Source organism: Lonchura striata, chromosome 4, assembly GCF_046129695.1.
Source record: "Lonchura striata isolate bLonStr1 chromosome 4, bLonStr1.mat, whole genome shotgun sequence".
NCBI classification, from domain to species: Eukaryota; Metazoa; Chordata; class Aves; order Passeriformes; family Estrildidae; genus Lonchura; species Lonchura striata.
Window position 1 is genome coordinate 10405050 of NC_134606.1, and position 20502 is coordinate 10425551.

General features: G+C 37.9%; 1 long non-coding RNA gene across 2 annotated transcripts in view; it reads left to right on the top strand.

Moving 5' to 3' along the window:
- Positions 1 to 553: 553 nt before the first annotated feature.
- The window catches only part of LOC110481887 (uncharacterized), a 51048-nt gene continuing 31099 nt past the window's right edge, over positions 554 to 20502 (top strand). For both annotated transcript variants that reach the window (XR_002467339.2, XR_002467338.2), the window contains exons 1-2: positions 554 to 637; positions 5705 to 5896. This is a non-coding gene — a long non-coding RNA (uncharacterized LOC110481887). The remainder of the gene's footprint in view (positions 638 to 5704; positions 5897 to 20502) is intronic.

Here is a 20502-nt window from a genome sequence, read left to right on the forward strand (position 1 = left end):
TCTTCTTCAAAGCTGTGTCAGGATACTGTGTGTGTGCACAGAAGGAGGTGTGTAGAACCACATCTCTGCATCCAGCACAGCTCTGGCCTTATTTCCTGGCCCACATTTGAGGAAAAATCCCTAATGTTAACTCTACTTGCTACCACATTAACAATCCAAATGATGATTGGGAAATAAGAAAATCTTACCACATCTTTCTCTTCAGCTTCTGCCTTCCCTGCTCAGATGTGTGCAAGGCTCCTGCTGTGGACTCAGGGCCATCAGTCTCATCATCTACTTCTGTGGCTTTGTGACAAAAATATCAAAAAATGCCACATTACCTATCATAAAGTGGAAAACAGAGAGAATCTGAAAGTAAAATTTTGGTCCCCAGTGAAATCAACAGTGAATTCCATGTTGATTTCCTGCTGGCCAGAATTTCAGCCAGGGTTTGAATAGTTTTATTTATTTTGGATGCAGAAAATTGGAAAGAAGTATGTTTGCAGAAGTTATACTTTAATAAGGTACATCCTCCATGCTCTTGCCTATGAATGCAGGTGTTTTTGTTACCAGAAGATCAGTGATACATGTTCATAAATTGCTACAGAGAACTGAGAGAATTTAATCTTCTTTTACTGAAAGAATCCTTCTGGGAAAGGTAAAACCTAACACATAAAATTCCAACACTTGCTGATGAGTAGGATTTTGTTTTCAAATCCAGAATTTTGGGGGAATTGGTAGACAGGTGAAAGAGAAGAAGTATGTTTTGATCAAAAAAAGAGGCATTTAACTACCTGATTATGTGTAAAAACTTTCTTTTTTGAACTTGCAGTATTTTTGCAACACTGATACTATTTGTATATTGCTGTTTATCTTTACAGTTTATGAATATCTATATATAAGCAAAATATTTTTAAAATGTAGTATTGGTAAGTGTTTGGTCTCAAATGAGAGATGTGTTGTTGCAAAACAAATCTGAATTTTAAATTGCAAAAATATGGGTGTAGCCAGGGGCATCAGTTTTGTAACCAAATGATGACACAGCAAAACTCATGTAAAAATCTGTGTACACAAATTTAGCAAATGCAAGACAAAGGACACTGTCATCTATCTGTTTTCAGTGGTTAAAAAAATTATTGCTCTTTTTCTGCTGATTTCTCTCCTTCAGCTGAAAATTACTGTCCCTCAACCATGATTTGATATTTCAATGCAAAATAAACTAGTTTATAAACCATAAATTTGCTTAATTTTAACTTAAGTATTTTACTTAAAGAAAACCATGTTTTTTTCTGGTACTGATTTAATGAGAGCAGTTTAAGGCTGAGGCTAAAAAATAGATTAAATTATTGCAGAGTAATTACCCTTAGGCTTCTGCACACACTGGGATCTGGACTACAACTCACTTATTGTGGAGTGGAGCATCTATACATGCACACCAGAGAGGTTTCCTGGGACAATCTATTCCACTTGAGTTACCCCAGTTAATTACTTTATACTGATGAGTCTTGAAAGTCAGCTCTGCCTTTAATGTTGAAACATTCTCAGAAAAAAGGGATGAATTTTCTTAAAACAGCTTTACTGCGAAACACCACATTAAAAGAAAGAGTTGGGATGGTGGAGCTAAAAGAAACAGTTGGATTGTGGAGCGTTGCTCTGTGCCACTTTTGAAAACTTCCTTCTCCTGGCTCTTGGCATGATGCTCGCAGCGCCAGGGCACCCCCCAGCCAGCACCAGGAGCAGGCTGGTTTGCAGCAGGGAAGGCTTTGCTCCCATTTTTCTGCCACAGATCTCTGTCCAAAGAAGGCCCTCATGCTGCTCACAGTGATGTATGTGCCTCTCACCATGAGCAGTGCTGTTGATCTCATAGGGACTTGCTTGAGCAAAATGCACGTGCAAGTTGTTTGCTGATTTGGGGCCAAAGCATGCAAAAGCTACTTGAGCAGTGCCCTGTGCACGATTTATCATCTCTGGATGCAAAGGGAAGTGTGTTCTGGTGTGTTACTGGACCATATGCTGCACCACTCTCTGAGGCTTCTCCTCATTGCTGGGGTGTCTCATTAAATTAGTATGGGGCAGGAAGAATATCAGCAAAACAGCTTGATCCAATCTGAGTACGTTCCTTTGCTCCTACGGCTTCTGGCCGTCAGCCTCAAGAGTTAATGGAAATTGGCAAAAATGAGTATGTCCCACTACAGGCAGCTCATGGCATTAAACAATTATGCAAGAATTTTCCTTGGAAGCTATTAGGGATGATGACATTGTGCTTAATATTTGACCTTCCCAGCTTCAACTGCTCAATACCTCTTACTGTACACAGAAATATCCAAAATCCCACCTAATGAGCTGAAAAATGACATATGACAGATCTGATGGCTAACTGCAGCTAGAAGAAGAAAGATTCCTACAGAGCAAAAAATTCTCAATCTTGCTCTTTTTTGCCTACTTCTTCTAGTTATAAAGAGTGTTTAAATATGTCATTTGAAGGCACAGATTAAATAAAAACTTAATTCAAAGTAAACTGATTTCAGGCAGAGTTCTGTTGTTTTTAATGTCTTTTTGGCTCAAATCTGCAATTTGTTCACAAAGTTATTGGGTACTCATAGGATTTCAAAGTTTTTTTTTCTTTCTGGGAAAGATGTTTTGGTCTTTTTCCAAGGGGCACTGTTTCAGTTCCATTTATTCCTGGGAGATTTACACACAGTTAACTCTTTTGACTTCAAGGAGAGGGAATGGTTCTTAAATTAAACTGTAATAAAAATATTGCTAGGGATAAGAGAATAATGAGTGCTTCCCACTGTACATTTGAGTCAGTATGTACGAATCTCAGGGTTTTTATAAATGATTTCAGTCTCTTTTCTCTCTTGCATTAAGTTTCATCTTAAAAGGCCACTACTAAAACTGCTATAATTACTCTAAAAGTGTAAAACAATTTTCAGCAGCTCCAGTCCTGTCTCAGTCAGACAAAACTCGTGTCCTCTTTTTGAAAAGAAACAAGGGAGGCGAAGAACTAAAACTTTAAATGTTAATTGATGTTCCTATGCAGCCCCACAGCCTTTTTGCAGAGACCTTGGGATCTCTCACTTCAAATAACATCAATCTGAAAGAAAATGTTGGCAAAGGAATGACATGGAAGTGTTTTATGGAGTGTTTTTATAATGTACCCCTCCTATTGTAATCAGGGATACAATGTAGGGACTTGAACTCTGAAAACTTTGTGCATCCTCTAAGGGACCTGAGTAAAGCATCAGTAAATCAATGGTATGCACACAGCCCTGGGAAAGAGCCTTAGTCTCTCTGTTCTTCATCACTTCTGTGCTTAAACAAGTTTATTATGACTTTATTTCCCCCCCTACTTTCCTACTTCTGTGACCTATTTTAAAAGGGGTTTTGATGCATTGCCACTTTTTTTTGGACCCCTGGTCCCCCCCATATATTGTCACTTCAATGGTAAATCACTAAATGGCAAATCTTGGTTAACTTAATGAGATTTTTATAAGGGAGTAAAATCCTGTGCAATATTTTGGGGCAAGGCTAAGCACACAATGTTTTATCCTTCAGCATCTGAAGTCGAAGATTTGGTTAAACAGGACCACAGATTGTGCCATTCTTCAACAGTATAAGCATAATGTGCTGTTGAAAGAGTTTATCTGTTCCCTTTCCCATGAGGTCAGCAATTTTGAAGGCACCTAATTAAATTCTTCATTAAATCATCAGAAAGAGGAGAAGAGGAAATAGCAAAGAAATCAATTATTTAGGAGATTACAGAAGAGCCAGAAAGAGTTGATTTTGAACTTGAGTTTTGAAACATAAATATTTTCAACTATTAAGAAGTAAAAATGCCTAGCCTTACAAAACTGATTTTTTTTTTTTTTTAGCTTTGTTAAGCTGCCTCCAAAATGCCTTTGGATTATTACACAAGAAATAAAGTGTATTGAAATGATATACTGGTTGAGCCAAATTCAGAGATGAGATTAAATCTCTTCTTGGTTTTACGATCTTTTGGAGTTTTTGAAAGAATGCATGTGATTGAGGCTTAAGATGCTGAACTGTCATGACATACATAGGGAGGGGCTGGGAGGGTTTCAAAGGCTGAATTTAAGCAGGCTACTTCAAGTTGCTGAAGATAAAAGATGAGAAGGGCTCAAAGTTCAAGCACTGACATCCAGCTAAAGGCAACCACATGGTATTTGTGGACTTGAATTTGGGTAAAACATGCTTAAACCCACATGCAAAACAGTACCTAGACAAATCTTAAGAAAATGTATATATCAGTATACATTTTAGCCATATAGTATGTATGGCTAAAAAGTCTGAATTATTTATGAGCCAGTGTATGCTGAGCAAGTGTAGTATACAATGTTTTGGGGTAGATTTTTCAGTTCCTATGGTTTGAATTGTACTGTGGTTAAATCATAAACCAGAGCCTCTTGGAAAAATACCTGGATATTCCATGTGGAGTTTTCAGAGTGGAGATCATGACTGTACTAGCAAACAGCACAAAATAGCACCATGACATGTAGCTCCAATGCAAATAAAACAGGCTCCAAAATCTGCAGGTGGGTGTTATGCAGTATGAGCACATGCGCATGCATACAAACAAAAGCATACACTAAATTTTTCCTTTTTGTTTTGGGAGGGAATACAGCTTTCAAATTGATTAAGAGAGCATGCCTAATTAGAAACATTTATCACATGTACACTCACAATTGCTTTTTTGTTTTCGCTCTTCATTTGAAATTGTATAAATCACAGGAAAATAAGTATCTCATATCCAAAATGCCCATCTCTTTGTTCTTTTTTATTTGATTGCAGTCAGATGAAAAGTGCTGCTTTGAAATAGAGGCAATGGCCAGAGGCCTATTGATTGCCTGTAAACAGAAACAAAAAAGCAGCCCTGGTAACATTTAGGATGGTTTATCAGTGATCAAAGCACAGGAGGTGCTGTCTAGACAGCCTAGGTGTGGACTAGCAAATGGATTTCATTAGGGGTCCTCTACTCTGGTGCCATTGTTTCAGCTCTGCTCTTCTTCAGGCCAATCTGTGATTGATTTCCAGAGAGGTGCCCAAGTGCCTGTGGCAATGGGATAAAGCTTACAGGACTTTGCTTGTTCTGACAAGGCAGAGTAGCTGCCTATCACATTAGCACAAAATGACACTTTCATTTACTTCCACAGTGCTTTGAAACAAATACTTTCAGCTACAGCAATTGCTCTTTGCAGCTTGAGCTCTGGAGTCAACTTCTTGTGTTCCAGAGAGTAAAAGGTTGTGAAATAATTTCTGAAGTATCCTGTAGTTAAAAAGCTTTATATTCTGATATCTCTGACAGCTCCATGCTTTCCTCTTCTTGCATAGTCACAATTTTTGTTTTAAGGATAAATTTTATTTATAATGTTACTGCGTGTGCTTTTCACTATAGGGGAGAACAGTTTTGCATTTTATCATTAAAAATTCCTGTATGCATCCCACATGTGCTGTGCCTGCTTGTAAGGATATTTGGCATTCACCAACTGGTGCACTAAATCATGGGGCTCAGATTATTCAAATGGTTTCACTACAACCCCTAATGTGAAAATGCAGGGCTAAGTTAACTTACAAAAAACGCCTCACATTCAGCTGGTGCAAATTACCAAATTACTATAAACTACCAAATTACCAATGCGCAAGAGCAGCAGATGTGGTCCATGTTGCCTCAGCCTCTCCACTTTGTGCTCGTGCTCTTTCACAGGTGACCTGATTCCACTGCTCAGATACAGCTGCTGCTGCATGAGCTCCCAGGGAGGAGGGTAAAGGCGTGTGGCAATCCTGCCTGTCACAGCACTGCAGAACTCTAGAATGGAATGGATCTCTGCAGATCATCTAGTCTGACAGCCTGGCAAGGCAAGATCACCTGGAGCAGGCGACACAGGAACATGTCCAGGTGGGTTTGGAATGTCTCCAGAGAGGGAGACTTCACTGCCTCTCTGGGCAGCCAGAGAGTGGTCTGCCACCCTCAATGAAAAGAAGTTCTTCCTTGTGTTTAGTTGGAATTTCTTGTGTTTTAGTTTATTACTATTGCTCCTCATCCTGTCACTGGGCACTACTAGAAAGAGCCTGGCACCATCCTCTTGACACCTGCCCTTGAGATATTTACACGCACTGGTGAGATCTCTCAGTCTTCTCTTCTATAGACTAAAAAGGCTGAGATCCCATAGCCTATATAAGAGAGATCCTCCAAACCCCTTTCTTGATGTCTTCTCTTTTATTTCCTCTGGGTCATTGTTTTGGTTTTGTGGATCCCACAAGTTCCACCAAGGTCATGGACCTCTTGGTAGTGACAATACCAGGCAGGGAGCTACAAAGGCTCCTGTTACCACTAATAGAATAAATATATGGAACCTCTAATGCCGAAATCAATGCCTCATCCCCAGCAAGGGGATGTCAGATTGTGCCCTCCACACCAGAGTCTGGTGTGCAGGGCTTGGGTAGGGAGCTCTGAGCAGGATCAATCCCTCCAAGGCCTTCATGGGCTCCTTACGTTACTTCTAAGAAGTCCAAAAATACTGAGGAGCAGAAATCCAAAATGCAGTTGGTAAATTTGGGCAATTGCTAAAAGTATTAAATATGATTTTGTTTTTGCTTGCTTTTTTACTTTATGGAGCTATAACTGTGACTGCTGCCACAAAACAAAAGTCTTTGTGCGACTACATATACTGTGTTAGAAAGATCTCTTTAATACCCTCCAGACTAGGGCTAAATCAAGACATTTATTTTACAGATAAAATTTTGACCAGTGCTCTGATTTCAAGTTGAAAAGCCTTTTTTCCCCAGACTTTTTGAAAAACAGATTATGGAGAAATTGGCTGGGTAGTAGCAGGGGTTAAAAGGGGACATTGAAGAAAAATGGACTGAAGCTTGATTAAGATACCAAAGGGATTTGCCATCTCCAGATACTGGCTTTGCCTAGCCAGGGTGAAATAAAATAAAATTGTTTTCAGGATGGAGATTTTGTTAAGGAATCTCTAGCCAATATGAAGGCAAGAGCAGCATAGTGTTAAAGGCATGTGCAAGGTCTGTGTGCCATGTGGGTGCCTGTCATGTAACTCCCGAACAGCGAAGCTATAAACCAAAAGATTCATTCCCTTGGCTCTGGGAACAGAGGATTTGGTGTCCAGGCTCACAGCTGACCCAGGCTGGATGTAGAAATGGTGACCAGCTATCACCTTTCAGGACAGCAGGCAACAGCAAGCTCAGGTGAGTTGTGCTATCCTTGGACTCCTGAGACTTCAAGGACTCACTGGATTCAGTAGATGCCATCACTCATATGGTTACATTCAATAACCAGTGCAATTCCATTAAAGGAAATTGCCTATTGATTTTTTCCCCATAGCATTTCATCCTAATTTTTAATTTACATTTTGATTTTTTCCCCATAGCATTTCAGCCTAATTTTTAATTTACATTTTTTATTACTAAAGTGGGGCAAGACTGAAGAGAAAAATCTGTTTCAAATACCCAAATTCTCCTCACCATTTTTGTAATTGCTTGTGGTTGCTCACACCAAACATGTGGGCCATTTGCAGTTGGGATATAAATGTATGCACTGACACATAAGGCTTACAAAATTCAAACCATTGTGAAGTGATTGCTACTACCTCTCTAGCAAAAGCTTAATATTATTGTTGGCTTTGTTGAAGGCTGAGGTTAAATAGAAGGTTAAACTAAAAAATTTTGCAGTCCTAACAAAATGCCATGAACTGGGAAGACTGTTAAAGTTTCTAAAAATGCGTTCCTCTCCTTCCCACTCTCTGTTTTAACCCATTCCATTTCTAGTCCATTGCAGAGATTGATTCACTTCTGGTTTGGAACTATTAGAAGAAGAAATTTAATTGATAGCTGAAAAAGCAAGGGCTGAAGACTGAGTGGCATAGAAAATTTAGTAAAGCATTTTTGCAAATCTGTGTCTGAATCAATGATGCAGAAGAAGGAAAACATAATGAAGCAAGTCTCCACATTCTTTTCTTGTAAATACAGTGACCAGAAATGGGTATTTCTTTTTTTTGATTTATTGTTTTCCTCAACACTTTAGTGATAAAGTGAATATAAGCTGAACTGGGAAACTTTTCAAACTCTTTTGAGTAATTATCTGCTGTTTACTGGAACATCTTTCCTAAATGAAATCTTCAGAACTCACACACTCATAGTAAAAAGTTTAAAGATAATTTTCTTAGAAAAAATCTTTCTAGTTTTCTTAGAAAAGATTTCTAACTTTCTTAGAAGTTATCTTTACATTCCTGTTTTCTAAAAAAATATATATTCATGTAAACATTGTGTGAGAGAAGCAAGTGTTTTTCCAAAGAGCTCTTCTTTTCTATGATAGAAATATGTGAATGCCCCCAGAAAGGTGCATTTGTAACATTTTGATTAGTGATAGCCTTTTCTTTCACCAGTGTTGTGCCTTGTTTTGACTCGGACTGTTTAACATTTCTCTGTGTTCCTGTGCTCAAGTCAACTTTACAGTGACTTTGGTCTCATTAAAGAGAACTTCATACTTACTGCAGTAGAGCATGCTTGTCTACACTGAGCTTTCCAAACATTTCAGACACAGCTTTTTAACAAACTCAAGTTTTTTAAATGAAATGCTAATGAAATGCTTGGGACCTAATGAGATGCTGTAGACCTTTATCCACCCAGCTTCTTTGAGAGCACAGTTTGCCAGGCATTCTCTCGGAAATGTCCAGCAATGTTTTGCAACAGCAGCTACGTGCCTGGGCTGACCTTTGCCTGGTGGTGCAAGCTCCAAGTGCAGAACCTCTTGTGCCATTGCCAAGAGGTGTCTTTCCATCATATCTGTTGCAGTTTTCCATTGACATTTGGATGGGACTTTAACAGTGACCAATTAGCTCCTTCCTACTCCAGTGAGTGGTGTGGTGGTTGCCACATCAGCAGACCTGTCCCATTTCTGAGCTGTGACCTCTTTTGGACCAATCTCTCTCTTTCCCCTTCTCTCACTGACTCTTTTCTTTTGCTGCTTTTGACCAGAATAAGATACTAAGATATTCCATCACCCACTATGCTTTGGATTACTTAAATATATTCCCCTCCCTTCCTCCACTTGGCCTGTTCAGGCTGAACTGCCTTATACCATGTGTAGCCCCAAAGCAAACTTGAGACTTAAATAACCTCAATAAATCTTCTCCTTTGCTCTGGCATCTGGGTGTCTTGCAGGACGTGTAATGGGATGTTCAGGGCCTCAGCCGCTGGGAGATGCCTTTTGCTGCCTGCAGCTCTCGCCGTCAGCTGGGAGAGAATGATTTAATCATTTAAGAAATGCTAAACGACCAGGTGTGCCATTTTTTGACTTCTGTGCTCACTTCTCAGTGCCACAATTCAAAGGGCAGTTCCTGGCCCCAAGACATTATTTTTTAATACAAAGTAGCAGTTCCAAATGTATGTTTTTCCTGGGTATTCCCTCTGCTTTCTGACTGTCTGGAATTTTTCGTTTAGAAAAACAATGTCACGTTGAATCAGAAAAGTCTATTTGAATGTAGTCTCCAGCCTCACCCAGTTCCTCTTACTCTTAGCTCCCTTCTCAGAAAATAAATCTCTCTTTCTTATATGATTTTTTTTCTTTGTCACTCTATGGATTGAAACTTTCCCTTCCAGCTTTAACAGAAAACAATGTCACTCTGATTCTTTGCATTCCAGAGCTTTGGATTAGTTGATTTAGCAGTAATTAATCGTGCTACATGTTACCAAATATCAATTTTCACATAAAAAGACTGCTATTTTAACTTACATTTGTAAGTTAAAGTAACTTACATTTGAGACTTTTAATTCTCAAAGTTATAATTTCAGACGTTTTATTCAGATGTTAAAACTCAGATAAAAGTCTATGGCAAAAACAATATACTATATGTTTTAAAACTTTATTCCAAGTGTCTTTTCTGTAACAGAGATGACAGCTCTTGCAAAAGAATATAATAGTCTTTGGTATAATCCAGATCTTTCAGTGATAGAAATAGTGACAATTAACATTACCTAGGGATTCTTTCTCCTTAATTAGGATTCATTTAGAATTCACCTGGAAAATTTTAATAACCCTTTTTTTCTAACTAAGAAGCATGTGGTGGAATTTTAATGACTCCATTATTTTAGAAACCCAGAATATGATTGTAGTGATGATGGGAATTTGGCCATACTGCGTGAAGAACATCTGGTTTAGAATAAATATGCAAATGTATTCATATATGTGTTAATCTGTCAAGTCCAAAGGATGCCAGAGTTCAGTGAGACCAGACACTGAAGTGTAGTAACCAAAGAGAAGTGGCTGGCAGCAGCTTAGGTTTGCATCACACAGATCTGAATGCTGGTAAAAAAGACACTGAAGGCTACATGTTATACTCTGATGAGATACACAGGCACAGCAATAGCAAAGACCTTGATGTTCATCCCAATGTCACTTACACAAGGCAAAGCCCACTATTTTTTTCTTTAGGTTTGTGAGAATGATTTGTCTTCTCCCACAAACCTGAGCTGACAGTGGTGACTGCTGTGTCCATTTCCTGGTTTCTTTCTTTGGACCTTATTTCATGTGTATATTAGTTTACAGAGAAGGTTGGAAAACAGCTTCTTTTGTAAAAAACCTTTTGCATGGGCAATCATAGAATGGTTTGAGTTGAATAGGACCTTAAGGATCATTTCATTATAAACCCCTGCCACAGAACAACGTAGCATCCTTCTAATCATCCTTCCAGAACTATGGTGGCCCAGCTGAATGTCCTCTAAAGTGATCACTGCTGCTCTGCATTGTCATTAGTGAGATCTGCCAGAAAAACCTCCCAGCTCTGGATGGGATGGTGCTGCAGTCCTGATCCATCAGGTTAACTAGGCTTCAGCAAAGTAGCTGGAGACCAGCAAGTCAAAGACCTTCTCTTGGTGACAGGCATTTCAACACAACACTGTGGACATGTGCTCAAGGATGGGGTCTTGTCAGTCCTGATGTAGGGGGGCCACTTCCCCCCTTCCTCATGGGAAGTCTTGCCTAATGAGAATCTGCAGGTGATATCCTTGTTTTGTATAATTCAGTACCAGTCAAGGACCAAAATTATGCTAAGAGATGTTCTGAGGAAGAGAAAGGCATTTAGTCATTTGAGATTATATTGTGAGACATCTTAGTTACATTGAGTAGGAATTGAGAGACATCTCAGATCCCAGGTTTCCTCCTTATTTACATATGTATGAACATTTTTATTTTGGTTGCCTTCAATTAGGTGATGCTTGTTTTTCAGTGGCTGTTTTATATCTGGGCTATACTGTGGCTGTTTTTAATCTGGGCTATATTATACAGAAAAAAGCTTCTTGCTTTTAAAGTGTATGAGGTAAGCAAACCCACCAAAAGTGCACTAGAAAATATTAATTTCAACAACTAATTCAGGAAAATTTTTGTTGTGCCATACGAGATACACATGAAACGAATTTTTCAGATCCCCAAAGAAAACAGAAAGAGGTCACTCCTTTACACTGTCCATACTAGTATGCAAGCATGTGGTTATATTACACCCTACAAAGAGTCATTAGGTCTGTTCAGAAAACCCCATGAGTCAGTCAAAATATCTCCAGCTGGGAAGTGCAGCTCTGTCTAGCCTACAGCACCATGCTGTGATTTAAAACCATGATGAAGCCCCTTGTGAGTGGGAGCCTATACACTTACTTTAGCCTGGGTACTTAATTTTCAGGATGTTTGGGATCTCAATGAAATTAAGTTTTCAAGGTCTGAACTTGTCTTCAATTTTATTTAATGGTTATCATCTGGTTTCTCTAGGTAGTTGACATGATTTACATTATCAGGACTTAATTCAATAAAATATTTCTGTGGGCTGTCTGTAAGCTGAATTTCTGAAAAGAACTAAAATTTGTTCTACTTACATATACAGATAAAAGTACTATAAGCATATTTCAGAAGTGTAAATTAGCATTAAACCATTAAAAATAATGTATACATAATTTGTATGGTCATCTGTAATGTTTATAGCAATTCTCCTTACTGAGGTTGAACTGGCTTTTTCTACAAAGGTCCAGCATTGGTGGGAATTAACCCAGAAAAGAGAAACAGTCAATGAATGCTCTAATGTTAACCTGAGTGATGATTTAAAATGTACAATCCTCTGGTAATAACCATGAATTGGTTGTCTTGAAATGCAGACAAATGTTAAGTATTAATGCACTTTCAGATATGGGAAAATAAGTATTTTATGATTTATGTTTCCTTCATTCCTATCACCTTAAATAAGAAAAATGCTGGTTCTCAATTGCCAAATAGCTGTATCTGGTATTTGTTAGATTATGATTAACAATAACCATTGACAGCTAGCACCTCAGAGTAAGCCAGCTCTTCTCATTACACAACTGATAGTTCAGACAAGATTTAATCAAACAATCAAAATATACAATGTTTATCTTAGCTACTATGCAGGCCTGCACAGATTGAGGGATTTGTACAGATGGGTAACAAAATATGAGAAATATGACTCCCAGAGTTTCATCTGACTCCCAAAAAACAGGTGCAAACCTAACTTTAATGGGCATATGTACTTTGGCTGGCAAGAGCTTCATAAAGGGCCCCTTTGCCTGATGGTTTTTTTTTCTTTGTTCTGCCATGAGTGGAATAATTTTTGCAGATGGAAAGGATGAGAGAAGTATAGTTTCTAGGGTTGTGTTTCTGAGTGGGATGTCTTTCCAATCCAGTCTCAGAGTGGCTTCTGCAGCCCTCAAAAAGAGCAGTCAGCCAGCAAGAAGGAATAACTTCACTCCCTTAGCCTTCTCTTTATCCTTTTGTATTCTGGCTGACACCTGCAATGTATTAATCAGTCAGAATCTGGCCTGCAACACAATGTGTGCAAAAGTAACTTAAGTTCTATTGAGTGACCATGATGTCTCACTGCACTAAACATGCTCATTAAAAACAGGCAAACCCATTAAGTTAATATAAAGCAAAAACTGTTCCAAATACTATAAAATGGAAGTGCAGCCAAAATTCCCCGAAATTGGAAATGATTAAGCTGTATTCCATTTTTAGTACAGATGAACACACACGTGAACATGAACACATTCATACACAAGGAAATGTATATAGAGTTTGGAAGCACAGACTCTGCTTCCCAGGTGCAATGGGCTAGGAAATGTCACTAATCACAGAGAAAGCTGCTCTGTGATGTTTTGTAGTCCTGTGTGCTCTCACCTAAAAACCATATATATTTTATATATTGGATCTACTTTTCCTTACTCTTCTTTTTACTAGAGAAAATAAACATAAAACAAATAGAAAAGGTCTTGTCGCCTTGGAAGAAAGGAATATATAGAACCCAGTAGAAGAAGCAGCATAAATACTGAGTTAAAGGAATGAGTCTGAATTAGTCTCAGCAGAAATTGTTGAAGGACAGAAATGTCTACAAAATGAGCAAGTGCCTTGTGCAAATATGTCACTGCCCACAATAGGCTGAAAGTGATGGAAAAGAGTAAATTATGGTCCTATTTTATAATCTCTGAGTGTAGATACATTTCTCCTACATTTACACCAAGCTCCTGAATGCCTCCAGTGGCTCCTTCATTGCATTTCTTGTAATGACAGCTGGGCCCTCCTTCAGCAGGAAGAATTGCCCAGGACTGATCTCATCCAAAGGCAGATAAAAGCATCTAAAGGAGCCAATGTGAAGAATTCTGACTTTAACAGTTAGTAAGAAGCAATAGCAATGTTAGCCTGTAGAAGCATCACAGAAAATCTGCAATTAAGTATAGAGCCACACCTCAGAAATGCTAACAGCTTATATATTTGCTTAATTTAACATTTCTAAGGTGCTCCTGAGGACACTCTTGTGGCTCTTGGTAAGAGACATTACATTCCCCAGAGTTACAGGAATGTGCTCCTGTAGACATAGGTAGTTACAAACAGTTTTCAGAATAAAAACTAAAGACATTTAAGGACCAAGGCCACGAAGAAGTAAATCATCTGTAAGTATACCAAAGTATTAGTGACACACAAGTTGAAAGTCTCCAAGCATCCCTAGAGTATCCTCATGCCATGTAAAAAGGCTTGGCCATGGTTATAATCACGCCATGAAAACCACTTGTGCTGTAAAATTGCAAGCACAATGTCCCACAGGAACTACTCACCAAACTGGAAGGAATTATGCCAGCTAACACTTTCAAAGCAATAAAGGGTCAAGATTTCAAGTCTTATAAATACTTAGAAGCACTCAGTCTTGGCAAGAGGAGTAGAGGGCTTGCCTGCCCTCCAGCACCAATGCTTTCACAGTCTTTCTTTGGCTATATCAGAGAGTTCAGCTCTGAGTGAGCTCTCTGTAGCTGTGTACTTTGTCACCAGCTTCATCCAATAAAGCAGCAGTGGGGATTTTAAAGGGATAATTAATGCAAAAAAGTTGTTCTGACTAAAGCAATACCAGTCTTTACCAGTTTCATACAGGAGCCAACAACTTAACAGTTACGGCCTTATTAGAAACATGAGTTAATATTCTATATTTTTCCCCAAAAAATTGTACCTACTGTTGCTGAACTGAGGAGAAAAGAGGCAAGGGAGCTAAATATGTAACTGGTCACTGTGGTATGATGAGGCCAGAACTTTCTCTGACTTATAAATAGCCCAGCCAAAGTCTGGGATGAAGTGTGCTGGGGTCATACAAAGAATTCATGGCACATGCCAGAATTGCACAATGTCGTAATTGTAACCCTTGCTTTCATTTATTAACTGCAGTATTTCTTGTGCCAAGTCTGTAGTTAAACTGCACATTCTCTGGGAAGCAAAAGTGTTGTCTATATATTCAACAAGGTGCCTGTAACACTTTTGGAGCCACAATTTTTGTAGTAGAGTTCTATGCATTGCCGTAGAATTGATATCCCAAAGAGCCTTTCTGAAACATCAGTTACACTCTCCAGTGCTCCCCTCTCCTCTGGTTTTTTCTTTTTCATTTTTTATTTCTTCTTTTCTTCTCCATGCAAAAAGAGAAGAGCATAATGCCAGATGTATCAAGCTGCTGGGTTTGCAATATGCTTAGCAACACAAACAGCCTTGCTGACAATGATCCCAGTGAGAGGAAGCGTTTCACAATAAAGCCATTAGCCATGATGTGGTCTGAAGTTCCAGATGCATGTGTCTAAAAGTTGGCCTTTTTTTTTTTGCCTATCTGGTTTCCTGTGAATTCTGGACCGTGAAATGCACAATGTACCATTTTTATTGGCCCATGTATATTGGGAATTATATGCCTATAGTGTGCCTGCAAAATTACTGCTGAACACTTTGGAGAGCATGTGGAGCTCATTTGCATTTTTTCCTTAAGGCTTGGGGAAAGCTATCTATTTTTTAAAAAAAGACATTTCATTGTGAAAAAAATGCAATTTTTGATTCTCTTTATAGTATTTAAGAGAGAAGAAAAACATACAGCCTTTTTCCACTTCCCAATTCCCAGTATAAACTTCATACACCTTGCAGAAAAAATATTCCTCAGAATGCCTTCCATACAATCTACTTCAGCTAGTCTAATTCTGAATACACAATTAATTTGTATAATATCTACTGGGATATTTAAAGGCCTGATTACATTAGAGAAATTTGTAGCTGTCTAATGTTACCTCATTGATCACAATGATTCTTGTCAGTAAGTAGCTGTGAATTGCAGGCACAACAATTCACAACCCAGCACTTAACTTTACAGACTATGTCTTTATGTCCACACAGCTAATCTAAATGTACTCTGAGGGTGCCATTCCTTAAATATTCTGAGTCCTGACTTGACTTCTGCATTTCACAAGATTTCTTAGTCAACAGATATTGTAATATGTGATTCTAGGGAAATAAAATGGAAAAGGTCTTCTAAGCCATCAAAGCAGTGAAACAGATGCCTAGTTGAGGTGGGCTGGAGTGTATTTCCCTTTCTTCCAGACAAAACAGATCTACAGGAGAAGACCTAAAACTGTAGTGATACTGGGATTGAAGACAGGAGCAGCAGAGCTGAAAGACCATGCCCATATCTTAGGACATAGCAATAGCAAGAACCTTTTTACTTAATGATGTCACTGCTATGAGGAGGATTACTTGTGGAATAAGTTCACAAGAATAAATCAGGGTGACTTGGTCAATTGTCAGTTTTTTAAAGAAAATAATCCCAAAAGAGCTGCAGCTCATTTTTTCCCAATCAGTGTAAGAAAAGATAGCCTAAAACTAGATCAGACTGAAATAATTCTTTCAGATTTTATTGGAAGATAAAGAAAGTAGAATGTAATATAAAATCTTCCAAAACTGATTGGAAGCATGTATGGATTTTAGAAATGAGATAATTTCAATGAAATAAGCACTTAAGCTATATTTAGGATTTATGACCATTTTCTGAACAAAGCTGCCAAGTAAGAATAAAATTTTACTTGGCAAATTTAAGCATGCTTTGTTTCAAAACATATGGTGTAGAAATTTGGGAAACTAATGATGCTTGAATTCTCTCCTTAACTTCCATTTCCCATTATACTGGCTTTGAGGTAGAGTGTATTTTATCAGCTGTTTCCCACAACACATCCTTCTGACACTGCTGTTTCTTCTCAGACCTGCTGCATTGTTCTTGTCTCCTTCTGCCTTATAAAGAATCTTTAATTGGTAAGACCTAACAGAAATCCTTCTCTACCCCCTTTGCTTACATTCAGCTCCTTTTGCTAACTTTTTCACAAAATAGCTGCATTATTTTGTGCCTATTTTCTCCCAACTTTCTGCGATTGGACACTATCCAAACTTTTCTGCCTCCCACCCCTGATTCCCAAAATCTAATTCCCCCAACTGATGGAGTGTTAGAAAACTGACAGAAGAAAAGCCATCAATTTCATTACAGAGATCAGGCTGAATGTCAAAGTGTCAAAGTGGGATTACTTAAAACTCTATTATTATATTTTTTCTTCTTTTAGGGTGAAATAGTTCTAGAAAAGTCTGAAAAAATCCCCCACACACATTCACATATCATTCCATTAAGTTTTGCTGTGCATAGACCTACTAATATCATTGTGGAAAACAAAGAATATTTTCTTCTTTATGAAGAATCTTATCTCAATTTTGACTTCAAATATATCCTTCAGTAATCATGGGATGTCTACTAGCTGTTTATATTTTCTGACATCATTGCTCACTGTTAACATTAATTTTAATTTCCATGCTTTTAATTCATGCACAAATTCATAGTGCTTTGTGTTATAGTGTGCTGAGATTTTGAAGCAGTCTATAAATATCCACTTTACAGAGGTCAGAAAATATCAGGTACTAGAAATATCCTTGTTCCTTCCTTGTGCATGAGATTAGCTCTAGTTTGCCAATCAACACTGTTATTTAATTCTCATTTATATTTTTATTTCTTTTATCTATAGTATGTATAATATATGGGATGTTCATAATACACAGGATATCAGAAGTAAAAAAAGTATAAATCTGAAAAAAATTCTTCATGCTGTTTAATATTAATGTCACAATAAAAATTATAGCATTATAGGTTTTTAGTAGTTTGGGGTTTTTTGTTTGATTGGTTGGTTGGTTTTTGTCTGGTTGGCTTGTTGGTGTTTTTTTATTTCTGAGAAATAGATTTGATTTTAGTTCTGGTCCTGGTGTTAGCAACATTGAATTTTTAAATAATTCAGAATTCATTATTATTGTCTTCACTCTAATTCAGTGAATAGAACCACTAGATTCCATTGCTGGTGGTATCCTGGTATGACTTGGAACCTCCAAGGAAGGTCCTTTGTGACCACTAAGTGCCAGTTGTTAATGATGAGGGGTGTCCAGGGAGCACTAAGTTAAGTCTTGGGTGTAGCCATTTACAGTTCAGATATCTCAAACTCTTGGAAGGTTTGTTGGGAATTAGACATTTCAATAAACAGCAGTGCTGCTTAGCCATCTTTAAATTTTCTTATAATATCTTATAAATAAATTTGTAGTTTTGTTTTGATGGGTTTTTTTGTTTGTGTCCTGAGGTGTTTTTAGTTTTGCTTTGGTTTTCCCAAATGTCTAAATTTTCTTTTGTTCCATTAGAAATGATACAAAATATCAATATCATCTTGCCTTCTTCAAATTAGTTGCAAGGTGTAAAAAATATGTATCATTAATAAATATGTAAGCTTGAATATACAAATACTTAAAGAAGGGGAATATAATTAATATTTCCAGTCCCTTTTCAAGAAAAAAAATCTGTGTACTCATGACAGTCTTCTGTCATAATGTATTTGGCTACAAAGTTGCTATTTCCAATAATATTATGGTTTCATTATATGCTTTTGTTGTGTTTACTGCAATAAAATAATTTCTTCATTGTTAAATAATGAAAACAGAAAACAAAATAAAATAAATGCTACATTATGCTTTTGCAAAGGAAAGGAATCGGAGCTGTTTGAGCAAACCAGCCTCGTTTATAGTGGGAGAACGGTGAAGTAGGAAGTCAAGGTCACCATTGGAAATGTTTGTGTGTGTGTGGGGGCATTTGCAACCACATCCAAGCACAAACCTCAGCTGATTCTGCAGAGGCTGGGGGAATTAAAGATGAAGCTCCCAGCAAAAAAGGCTTAAAGGCTGAATCTGCACTTTTAAGGCGTTGTAAAGGAACATACCAGAGTGTCAATATCAATCATTCCTTTATGCTCCACTTTAGCATTTCCTATTTATTTATCTGTTCTTCTTTTGTTTAGCAAAATCCTCAGCCTTGCAAACTGTGTTGATGTAAGAAGTGAAAGAGCTTTTACATAGCTAAGGTCTATTAGCGAACTAATTGACTAGTTCCCCTCTCCAGCCCATAAGTGTTCTCACATTTTAGACAATCACTCCACGTCTAACGTGTCCACTTTCCAAATCCCTTTTCCAACTTTCGCTGATGAAGTCAATAGGTTGTAGGACCACCATGGGTGCCTGTGGAGAGCTCAGCACTAGGGGAGTGCTGTGTGTTTCAGCCCTGATAGCCTGGAGTAGCTATTAGCTCTAATTGTTGAATGGTTGAATGCTTTGAAGGACAAACATATGTCCTAAGGCTGTGGCCCTGATGAATGTAAGGGTTTCTTTCACTTGTCATTAGTAATTGAGGGTAAATTAATATTTACTAAGCAGAGTTTCACAGGAAAGAGAATGCATGAGAAATCTAAGGAAAAAAATGCCACAGGAGAAAATGTTTCCTTTAACACTTTGAACTCAGCAGCAATTAAAAAACAGCTAGTGGAAACTTGGGATAAAATTAATAATTTTATTACTTTCCCTCCTTATTATAACAATAATTTCCTCTCCCTTGATATATAGACATTATAAACATTCCAGATGCATAATATAGGTTATTAATGGGTGATACCTGCTAACTAGAACTGCTGAATTTCAGAACTGTTGACTTGTACAAAATAGATTTCATTCACAATATGTGAAAATCTATCATGGCTGTATGTGTGCTTGCAGAAGAGCTACAGTGGAGCCCATTCCTATGTAGCATTTGATTTATCTAGTAAATTTGAAAATGCTACACAAATACAGCTTTTTGGACCAAACTGTAACCTTTAAACATCAGAGGTTCTTGTCATATGATATGTGGTTTACATAGACATTCACACTTTTGTTTGATGTTTCCTTAAAGCATCACTAAAGCCCTGAAGTCATCCATATGTTGACTGAATACCTAAAGCTGATTGAATTAAATATGGCATAGGCACTATTTGGTGGAAGTCGTTCTCACCAGCTCCGTAAGAAGACCTTTTTTTTTTTATGTTCAGCTATTTAATAAAGCAAATAGAAGCACAGAACTAAAGCTAGCAGTGTGTGCAACCCAGCAGAACAACAGACACAAAAAACAGTGTGTGAAAGGGCAAAGGGGTATCTTTGAATGAAATCAAATCCTGGATTTTTCTATTGGCTCAATGTCTTGACTTGACTACCAAACCTCTCAGGCTTGCTGATGGAGCCAGGACAGGCAGCCCTAAAAGGGACACAACGTGTTTTAAGGAGCAGTTTTCCTCTGGTGGAACAGCCTCTCCTAGAGCCAAACACCAATGTTGATGCATTCTTTTGCTCAGGCTCCATCATACCAGGAGCTGGGCTGGAGAGTGATGATAAGGGATTTTCTGTATTCAGACACAGCTATTTTAGATAAGTTTCACAGCACAAACCTGATGTAAAACAAGGCAGGCTGCAATCTTATGATGAGAGGAAAGGAAAGTTTGTGTAACAAGTAATTTCCCCCAGCTCTTCCACTGAGAAAAGCTAATATGCCCCAGGACCACAGACAATGAAATATCAGCTCCTCTATCTTAACTGAAGCATCAAAGGCACAGGGACAGCTAACAATTCTAACAGCTACCAATCTATACATTGAAATATCTTTATGGTCACATCCTAATACCCTGGACAAATGGAGCAGAAGTTAGGACTGCAACTTCATGGAAGTAAAATATGATTTCAGATGAAAAAATCTACTTTGGCCAGTTAAACCAGATTTAAGTCTGTTCTTGCTAAAAAAGCCACATGAAAAGTTCTTACTG